Raw genomic sequence first — 10948 nt, forward strand, 5'->3', positions numbered from 1 at the left:
TAAGGCCCTCCTGTGACGGATCGCTTCTTGTCGACATCAGCTCATTATCCAAGAAGTTGATCTAGGAACAGCCCCTTCAGTACTTTGAAGCTTGCATGCCTCAATGGCAAGTTTCTCACTTCCGGCGACAAGTATACATCAATGACCTTCGACCAGAATATTTTGCGTGGTGTTCGACGCCAAGTCCTTTATTCACACCACGTGAATTGTACTGCAGTACCTTGAGGATCATTATCATTATCGGTGATCCCTCTCGCGCTTGTTAACGATTTACATCATTGACCGGTAATCAAGCGATGTCTTTCCATGTTCGACTTCAGCACAATTCTCACATGGATCGACTTGTACTTAGAGTGAAGATAGAACGAGTTTGAAGACCCCGGATCTAGTTTCATCCATCCGGGCTGCGATATATATATTCAGGAAAGATAAAGACATTTGACATGTACATCATTGCAGCAGATGATCATCCTACTCAAAGGATGATAATTTCGCCAAAATTATCAGTCTACCATCAGACGATCGTCTGTTCTATGTACAAAAAAAAAAATTGAATTTATAAAGCTGAGCATGGGAATGCCCGTCTCAACTAGATCATGAAAGCAGAATGAATCATAATGTATTGTATTGTATTTTATTACAGGTCTCCTCCCAGCATATGGATGAACTTTGGACCCTCCTGGATAAAGCATTTCACCCGATAAACGGCCTCATACTTTAGGGGGCAACTGTTATAGACATTTTTGTGCCTTACAGCCTCGAGCATGAAATGTCCATAATCTAAGGGATCCAAAGTCCCTAAACATGTTGTTCCTACCCCTAGAGGAACAAGGCCAACTAACCACAGCAATTCACAGAAGTTCTCCACCTGAAAACACTCAAAAACAAGCCAATTCTGGATCATGTCAACTGCTCCACTGAGCATCTGCGCTGAATGTCAACTGCTCCACTGTCTACCTGCGTTGAATGTCAACTCCAACAAAGGCTACCTGCGCTGAGCGAGTTTGGACAAGTGGCAGAGTCATTTCTCAAGGTGTCAATGCCCAGGAAGCTTCCAAAATGACACTTGGATCAAGGAATTCGACTGGTGATGAGTAAGAGGTTCCAAATCTCCAAGTGGAAGCAAGAACCTCCAAGTGGACTCAAGAACTGAGAGAGGGAGAGGACACTAGTCACTTCTCAAGCTGACTCATCCTCTCTCCAATATCCCTATATATAGATCTCTCCTCTATGAGATCAGGGAGGCTGGAATTTGGTATTTGCAAAGAATTGCTGTTGGTTTGTCGCTAGAAACATTGGGTGTGTTATGCTTTGAAAGGAGCTGAAGAAGGAATTCCATTCTATTGGGAAGGAGATGCTGGGTTGGAGCCCTATGGGTTGTATCTCTTCCTGAATCCTATTACTTTCAATAAAGCTATCTTGATTCTTTCCTATATGCTGGTGTATTTTGTATGATTGCATTAGTATATTTGATTTACTTCTAATCCTGAATCATTTATGAATATGTATATTTGCCTTTGTATTGTGTTCTTCTCTTGTCGCAAGTAGTTGTTCTCTTGTCACAGGTAGCTGTTCTCTTGTGATCTCGTGGGATTCAAGTAGCTGTTCTCTTGATCAAGCGAGGAGGCAAGTAGCTGTGGACACACAAAGAGAAGAGGATCTAGTTCGAGGGACAACCAGAAGACAACGGTAAGTCTGCCGATCTCCTCTCTTTCATATTTCATAAAGGAAGAAATCATGATAGCTGTATTCGTTTGTTGCTAAGGCGCTGTCACACCTTAGGTGGATAGGATCGTCCTAAATAGGCATTTTTCCCCACAACACCATGGCAATTGTAGCAGGATTGATGTGTTCTCCTATGAGGACAGGATTGATTAGTTCTCCTGTCGAGGCATCCTACCCATGCAGTCTGGGACTCATGGGAAGTACCTCTCATCTGATCAATGAGCAGGGAAATGAGGTTAGGGACCATAGTAGTACTGATGGATGCATCGTTGTAACTACCGTACTCCCTACGCTAGGATGACCTCCATTGATCTGGGATCAATGATACTGGTTTGGGACCAGTGGTAGGAGTTGTACCATACTATGATGCTGACTTCGGGTCGGTTGATACTGGTCTGGGATCAGTGGTACATACTATGAGACTGACTTTGAGTCAGTGGAGGATGATATTGATCTGGGACCATTGGAGTTGTACTCACTATGACGCTGACTTTGGGTTGGTTGAGACTGGTCTGGGACCAGTGGTACATACTCTAAGACTGACTTTGAGTCAGTATGATACATCCTCGATCATTTCTTCTTCTTCATAATTCCAATGTTCCACCAAGACTCCGGTGCGGGGAGACGCACAGGGGGGACGTGTGGGAGTACCCTCAAATTTTAGGGAAATTTCGGGGGTGCGGGGAGTCGTCGAGGTGTATATATATATATATATATATATATATATATAATTCAAGTTCATATTCATTGTTCACTATTCAATAATGAAAACATAAAAATATTAAATAGACAATTGAAACTTGAATCATTGATCCATCCTCATCATTCATTTTGATACATACATCATTCATATGACATACTCAAGTGACAAGTCTCATTATTGAATTAATTATTATTCATACATACCATGAGATTCGAAAAACAAAAATAAAAATCAATAATAAAATATTCAAATACATTGATCGATATCATTCATCATTCAATGGTTCATCATTCTACAATCTACATTGATTTAAAAACTAAATTCATCATCCATCATTCTAGAATCTAAATTGAAAGCAAAACATACAAGTATATTTTCAAAGTTTGAACACTAAATCTGTTGGGTCCCTATAATACTAGTGATTACCCCATTACTATTGTAGTTATACCCCTTATTTATATTGTTGTGCCCCTATTACCCCCATATTGTTATTTATGTGCCCCATAGAATCCCTCTATTGTTATTTTTGTGGCTTTATATTATTATTGTTAGGTCGGCTGGATTATATTGTGACTCCTTAGACTCCTATATATAGAAAGGAGGTTTTGTCATTTGTATCATCCAAGAATTGTTCATTTATGTAATGTAAAGGAGGTTTCCCCCTCGAAGAGGCTGAATTCTAAGGCGTGGATCTCTCTTTTCTATCTTTTTGTGAGCTGGTTTCATAACATTTGGTATCAGAGCTTTGGATTCTAGGGTTTCGCTGCTCCAAACAGGTCATCGTGGCATTTTCGCTATAACTTTTTTTCTGTGACGTTTCAGAAGTCGCAAAAAAAACCCATTTGAGAAGAATTGGCGCTGAACCTTGGGTCCGAATTTCAGAGCTTTTTGCGCAATATTTTCGGAGATATGATCTGAGGAAGTTGGTCTTTTTGCAGACTCCTGAATTACATTCAAAACAGGTGACCTGGGGAAAATCGTCATAACTCTCTCTCTGAGGATCGGATTGAAATTTCGTAAAAGGTACAGAAAGAGGACGGACTGTAGTTTCTTGTATGTGTGTTTCAGATTCAAAGGTTGAAACAGTGACTCGTGGCACGTCGTACAAGTTCGCTCTACTGAAACAGTCTAAAAGCAAGTCACTGTGGGAGATTTCACATAACTCTTCCTTGGAGAATCCAATTTGGCTCAGACTTGTGGCATTGGAAAGAGGACGCAGAAGGCTACTACAGGTAGCAATTTCAGAATTGGATGATCTGAAATTACAGAGATACATCAGATTCAATATCAGGCTTCTATAAAGTGAAAAAAGGTGTGTAGTTTTTTTTTTATTTTTGTGTAAGCTTGGTTTAAAGGAATTCAAAGGGCATAGTAAAGCATTATTATCGGTAACTGATGCCCCGAGGAAAGAAAATGCAAACACCTAGTAAGGAACCTGAAAGCTCTAGCATGACTCATGAAGAAGAGGAAGAAATGCTACATGATATATCAAAATTACAAGAACAAGTGCAACAAATGTCACGCTCACAAAAGCTAACAGAAGCTAAGATAAATGGCGTGGAATCTAAGATAAAGGGCATGGAAGCTAAGATGGATGGCATGGACGCTAAAATTGATGGCATGGATGATAAGATGGATGAATTGAAGAAGTTGCTACAAGAAAGGGTCACTAATGGTGAAAAGGTAGTAAAGGAAACTCATGATGAGAACAAAAGAAATGTTAATCATGATTCCATAGACTCTAATGTTGGATCGAAGACTCACCATGTTCCAAAAATCGATATGAGGAAGTTTGATGGCAAGGATCCCGCCACATGGATATTACAGATGGAGCAATTCTTCGATCTCAATAATGTGCAAAACACACAAAAGGTACGTATGGCAACTTTATATTTGGAACCAAATCAGTTTGTATGGTATCAATGGCTTTGTTCTCGTAAACAATTTATCACTTGGGCAATTTTTACGGAAGAATTGATAGCACATTATGAGGATACAAAAAGCAACACTTTTTTTAGCCAATTGATAAGTCTCAAACAAAAGGGTTCAATAATGGAGCACATTGAGGAGTTCCAAAAATTGAACATAAGGGTAAAAGATATTCCAGAGGAGCATAGGATTGATGTGTTCATAGGGTCTTTAAAGGATAATATCCAACATGATGTGCGCCTTTGGGAACCTGATTCATTAGAGAAGGCATTCAGGTTAGCAAGAAAAATGGAAAGCAAAATTATGGCAACTAGGAAGCATACCATTCACAACTATAAAGACGGAAGTGTTGTTGCCCATAGTCTTCCACAACCTACAAGGTTGACACCACAACAATTGGAAGAAAAAAGAGCAAAAGGGCTTTGTTACAATTGTGATAGCAAATACACAAAAGGTCATAAGTGTGCTGAGAAGAAATTATTCTACATAGATTGTGAAGAGGAAGAAGAAAAGGAGCAAGAAAGGTCAAAAGAAGAGGATATATTCCAGGAACAAAGCCTAGATGAAGAACAAATAAATCCGACCATATCTTGTAATGCATTGGCGGGAATTACCACTCCTCAAACCATCAAGATAGAAGGACAAATCAAGAAGAAAAAGGTAATAGTGTTGATTGATTCAGGAAGCACCCACAATTTTATTCATTGTAGGGTAGCAAAAGAATTGAATTGCTTCCTATATCCAGCACCAGAGTGTCAAGTGATGATTGCAAATGGAGGAACAATAAATTGTTCTGGAAAGTGCCATAATATCAAGCTATCCATGGGAGAATATGTATTGACTAGCCCAATGCTTTCCATTCCAATGGGAGGTGCTGATGTTGTACTAGGAGTCCAATGGCTACAATCCTTGGGTACAATAGCTTTTAATTTTCAAGAACTTTTCATGAAATTTTCTGTGGAAGGAAAGGAAGTTGAATTAAGGGGTATTGCAGGGAAACCAGGAAAGATAATCAGCTCTAATGGCATGACAAAGCTTCTAAAAAAGGAGCAAAGAGGTGTAATTGCACAATTATGTTCGCTAGATGTTTCCACATTGGAATCATCTATTTCTCCAGATCTCCAAAAAGTCCTGGACAATCATTCCAAGGTATTTGAGACTCCCAAAGGTCTCCCACCTATGCGTGATCATGATCATGCTATTCATCTGATTCCAGGAAGTGTTCCTCCAAACATCAGGCCGTACAGATATCCCTATGTCCAAAAAAGTGAAATTGAACGTATGGTTGCAGAAATGCTAGAGGCTGGTATAATTCAACCGAGTCAAAGTTCTTTCTCAGCTCCAGTAGTATTGGTGCACAAGAAGGATGGATCATGGCGCATGTGTCCAGATTATAGGGAGCTCAACAAGCTCACTATTAAAGATAAGTTCCCCATTCCTGTCATTGATGAATTACTGGATGAATTGCATGGATCAATTTACTTCACCAAGTTGGATCTTCGTTCGGGATATCATCAAATCAGAATGAAGATTGAAGACATTCCGAAAACAGCATTTAGAACTCATGAGGGTCATTATGAATTTTTGGTCATGCCTTTTGGCCTTACCAATGCACCTTCAACATTTCAAGGTTTGATGAATTCAATTTTCAAACCATTCCTTAGAAAATTTGTGTTAGTATTTTTTGATGATATACTAATCTACAGCAAGTCTTGGAAGGATCATGTTGAACATGTTGACAGGGTGCTACAACTATTGGAGGAGAAACAATTATATGCAAAAAGATCCAAATGTTTCTTTGGAGTCCAGGAGGTGGAATATTTGGGTCATATTGTATCTCATGAAGGAGTTAAGGTAGACCCTAGCAAAATTAAAGCCATTAAGGAATGGAAAATCCCCACATCCATAAAGCATCTGCGAGGATTTCTTGGGTTGACAGGGTATTATCGCAAGTTTGTTAAGAATTATGGGAGAATAGCAGCACCTCTAACAACATTATTGAAGAAAGATTCATTTTCATGGACTTCGGAAGCAACAAAGGCCTTTGAACATCTTAAAGAGGCAATGTGCCAAGCACCGGTCTTAGCTACACCGGACTTCACAAAAACCTTTATTGTGGAATGTGATGCTTCAGGAAATGGAATTGGTGTTGTTCTAATGCAAGATGAAAGACCCATTGCTTTTGAAAGTCGTCCAATCAAGGGAAAGTTTTTAAGCAAAGCTATTTATGAGAAGGAAATGTTGGCAATACTCCATGCACTTAAGAAATGGCGACCCTACCTAATGGGAAGACACTTCAAGGTAAAAACGGATCATGATAGCCTTAAATACTTTTTAGAACAAAGATTATCCTCTGAAGAGCAACAAAAGTGGGTCACAAAGATGTTGGGTTATGACTTTGAAATCATCTACAAAAAAGGGAAGCAAAATGTGGTGGCAGATGCACTCTCAAGAAAGGATGAGGATGTGGAAGCATTGTTGTGTGCCATTTCTATTATCCAACCAGATTGGATAAACGAAGCAAGGGAGGAATGGAAGAATGACGAAGAAGTGTGGGCACTTATTCGAAAGCTACAACAAGATTCCAGTACTTCTGATACATTTAGCTGGCAAAATGATTCGTTATGGTACAAAGATCGCTTATACCTCTGTAAGAATTCCCAGCTAAAACAAAAGATTCTTATGGAATTGCACACTTCTCCCTTAGGAGGGCACTCAGGATTTTTAAAAACTTACCACAGGGTTAAGAAGGAATTTTTTTGGGATGGCCTTAAATCAGATATTCAAAAGTTTGTGGCGGAATGTTTGGTTTGCCAACAAAATAAAGTTGAAACAATTAAGACACCGGGTCTATTACAACCTTTATCCATTCCAAGCCAACGTTGGGAGGAGGTTTCAATGGATTTTATCACAGGTTTACCCAAGTCTGAGGGAAAGAGTGTCATCATGGTGGTAGTTGACAGACTTACCAAGTATGCACACTTTTGTGCATTATCACATCCATTTAAAGCCAGTACAGTTTCTACTGCATTTATGGAAACAGTTCAAAAGCTACATGGAAACCCAAAGATTATTGTAAGTGACAGAGATCCCATTTTCACTGGAAATTTTTGGACAGAATTATTTTCTTGTCTTGGTACTCAGTTAGCTCATAGCTCATCTTATCATCCTCAATCTGATGGGCAAACTGAGATAGTAAACAAATGTTTGGAAGGATATCTTCGTTGCTTTGTATCTGATAAACAGACACAATGGGTCAAATGGTTGCCTCTGGCTGAATGGTGGTATAACACTTCCTTCCATACAGCAACAAAAATGACCCCATTTATGGCACTTTATGGGTATCAACCACCATCCATCACATCATATTTAAGAGAAAATTCTAAGGTTCAGGCAGTGGAACATCACATCGAACATCAACAACAAGTCCTCCAACTCTTAAAGGATAACCTCGTGTTGGCACAAAATAGAATGAAACAACAGGCAGATCAACATCGCAGTGAAAGAAGTTTTGATGTAGGTGATTGGGTATTCCTACGGCTACAACCATATAAGCAAATGTCCCTAAAGCAAGCTAAGAAGGATAATAAATTATCACCAAAGTATTATGGTCCGTACAAGGTGTTGCAAAAGATTGGTACTATGGCATACAAATTGGAGCTTCCTGCAGCTTCTCGATTGCACCCAGTTTTCCATGTTTCATGTTTAAAGAAGGTTATAGGTGACAAGCTCCCAATTCAAACAATATTGCCAGAACTTGACGAGGAAGGAAAAATTATATTGGAACCGGAAGCAGTCACAGAAACAAGAACTCGACAGCTACGAAATCGATCAATTTCAGAGTATCTTATCAAGTGGAAGAACTTATCCGCTGAAGATTCCACATGGGAGGATGAGAATTTTATGCAGAAGTATCCAGAACTACTCAAGCGTTGAGGACAACACTTTTTTGAAGGAGAGGGGCATGTTGGGTCCCTATAATACTAGTGATTACCCCATTACTATTGTAGTTATACCCCCTATTTATATTGTTGTGCCCCTATTACCCCCATATTGTTATTTATGTGCCCCATAGAATCCCTCTATTGTTATTTTTGTGGCTTTATATTATTATTGTTAGGTCGGCTGGATTATATTGTGACTCCTTAGACTCCTATATATAGAAAGGAGGTTTTGTCATTTGTATCATCCAAGAATTGTTCATTTATGTAATGTAAAGGAGGTTGCCCCCTCGAAGAGGCTGAATTCTAAGGCGTGGATCTCTCTTTTCTATCTTTTTGTGAGCTGGTTTCATAACAAAATCTATATAACTCAATGTTTCAAAGTTCAAACTCAAAAATAGTTAAGAGTGAAATGGAAATGACTTTGGGTTGAAATGAAATGAGCTTTTAAATTTAAGGTTTAGGCTTTTAAGTTTTAGTTATTTAGTTTTGATTTTAATTTTTTTTTTAGACTTTTAAGTTTTAGTTATTTAGTTTAAAAAAAAAAATTTAATGGTTTTGAGTTTTGAATTTTTGATTTTGAATTTGTAAGTCTTATTAGACAAATTTAAAGGGGGACGCCCAGGCGCACCCTTTTTGGGGAGTCTAGACTCCCACACTGAAGGGGGACGCCCAGAAGCACCCTTTTTGGGGAGTCTTGGGGAGTCTAGACTCCCACACTAGGGAAACACACCCCCTTGCATCTCCCCAAGACTCCCCAAAAAGGGTGCGTGGGGAAACGCACCCCCAAGAGACTCCCCGTCTCGGGTGTGTGGGGTGCGAGGGGTGCGCGCACCCGACCCTGGGGGACGCGTCCCCGTGGAACACTACATAATTCGGATAAAAGCAGAGTAGAACAGAACAATGCAAGAGCAGAGCAGAACAGAACAAAACAGTACAGATCAGTGCAGGGCAGAACAAAACAAAGCAGAACAGGCAAAATAGAGCAGAGCAGGGCTAGGGTCAGGCTGTACAGGGCAGTGCATTTGATGGATGAATAGTAACGACTGATAGACAGATTGCAGATGAAGTTCTCCATGGTTGAGAGGGAGTGTTAAAATTGGCAACCAGGGCAAAACTTCATGTGGGTCATCTTATTCATGGCTGATAATATTTTTATTAGATTCCTCTCGTCGAGAGATGTAGGATTGATATAAAGATCATCCGATTCCGATAAGTATTCATGGAGATATGAATTTATTTTGATTATGGAATTATTATCGAGCCGACCTACAACTCATGGAGGCTCAGAAGCCCAACAGTCGCATCTATTCACCCACCAATGTTGTGTATAAATATAAGAGGACTTTTCCTCATTTGGACTCACTCATCTCATCACATCTCTCTCTCTCTACTGCGCAGATATGAGTCTCTTCTCTACTACGCTGAAATGGGTCTCTCTCTCTCACACATGTGAAGCCGGAAGCTATTGAATTTGAAGCTGCAACTGCAGAAGTAAATATTGACTTGCGTGGCCTAGAAGATCTCCTCTTTGGAACTGCACTATAGGTTCATCTGAACCTCCTTTGAAAGCCGCAACTTTTGGTGGTGGAATGAAGTCAATCCGACGAACGGTTTGCAAGATATCGACTGCCCTAGTTTGAAGCCGGAAACTGCTGAAACTGAAGCTACAACTGCAGAAGTAAAGATTGACTTGCGTGGCCTAGAATATCTCCTCATCTGAACTGCGCTGTAGGTTCATCTGAACCTCCTTTGAAAGCCGCAACTTTTGGTGGTGGAATGAAGTCAATCCGACGAACGGTTTGCAAGATATCGACTGCCCTAGTTTGAAGCCAGAAACCACTGAAACTGAAGCTGCAACTGCAGAAGTAAAGATTGACTTGTGTGGCCTAGAAGATCTCCTCATCTGAACTGCACTGTAGGTTCATTTGAACCTCCTTTGAAAGCCGCAACTTTTGGTGGTGGAATGAAGTCAATCCGACGAACGGTTTGCAAGATATCGACTGCCCTAGTTTGAAGCCGGAAACTGCTGAAACTGAAGCTGCAACTGCAGAAGTAAAGATTGACTTGCGTATCCTAGAAGATCTCTTCATCTGAACTGTGTTTTAGGTTCATCTGAACCTCCTTTGAAAGCCGCAACTTTTGGTGGTGGAATGAAGTCAATCCGACGAACGGTTTGCAAGATATCGACTGCCCTAGTTTGAAGCTGGAAACTGCTGAAACTGAAGCTGCAACTGCAGAAGTAAAGATTGACTTGCGTGGCCTAGAAGATCTCCTCATCTAAACTGCGCTGTAGGTTCATTTGAACCTCCTCTGGAAGCCAAAACTTTTGGTGGTGGAATGAAGTCAATCCGACGGTCGGTTTGTGAGATATGGTCTGCCCTAGTTTGATAATGAAGCCGCTAATGTTGATGCTACTGATCTAGGGTTTGCTATTGCTGATATGAATCAGATTTATTGTACTATTTCTCTCTGCTGAATTATTGAAGATAAAAGAAGATTTGATCAAAGGGTTTCCCCACACATTGTGGGGTTTGTCCCTGGCTAGCCGCCACATCTTGTGTCTCTTGTCTTGGCTTGTTTTCTGTCGATCGTTTAATGTTCTATCTGCACTTTACTTTATGTACATGTGATTGCTAATCGGTGGAAT

Source organism: Pinus tabuliformis, chromosome X (assembly GCF_031772625.1).
Source record: "Pinus tabuliformis cultivar Carrire ecotype Pingquan chromosome X, CPIR1, whole genome shotgun sequence".
NCBI lineage: Eukaryota > Viridiplantae > Streptophyta > Pinopsida > Pinales > Pinaceae > Pinus > Pinus tabuliformis.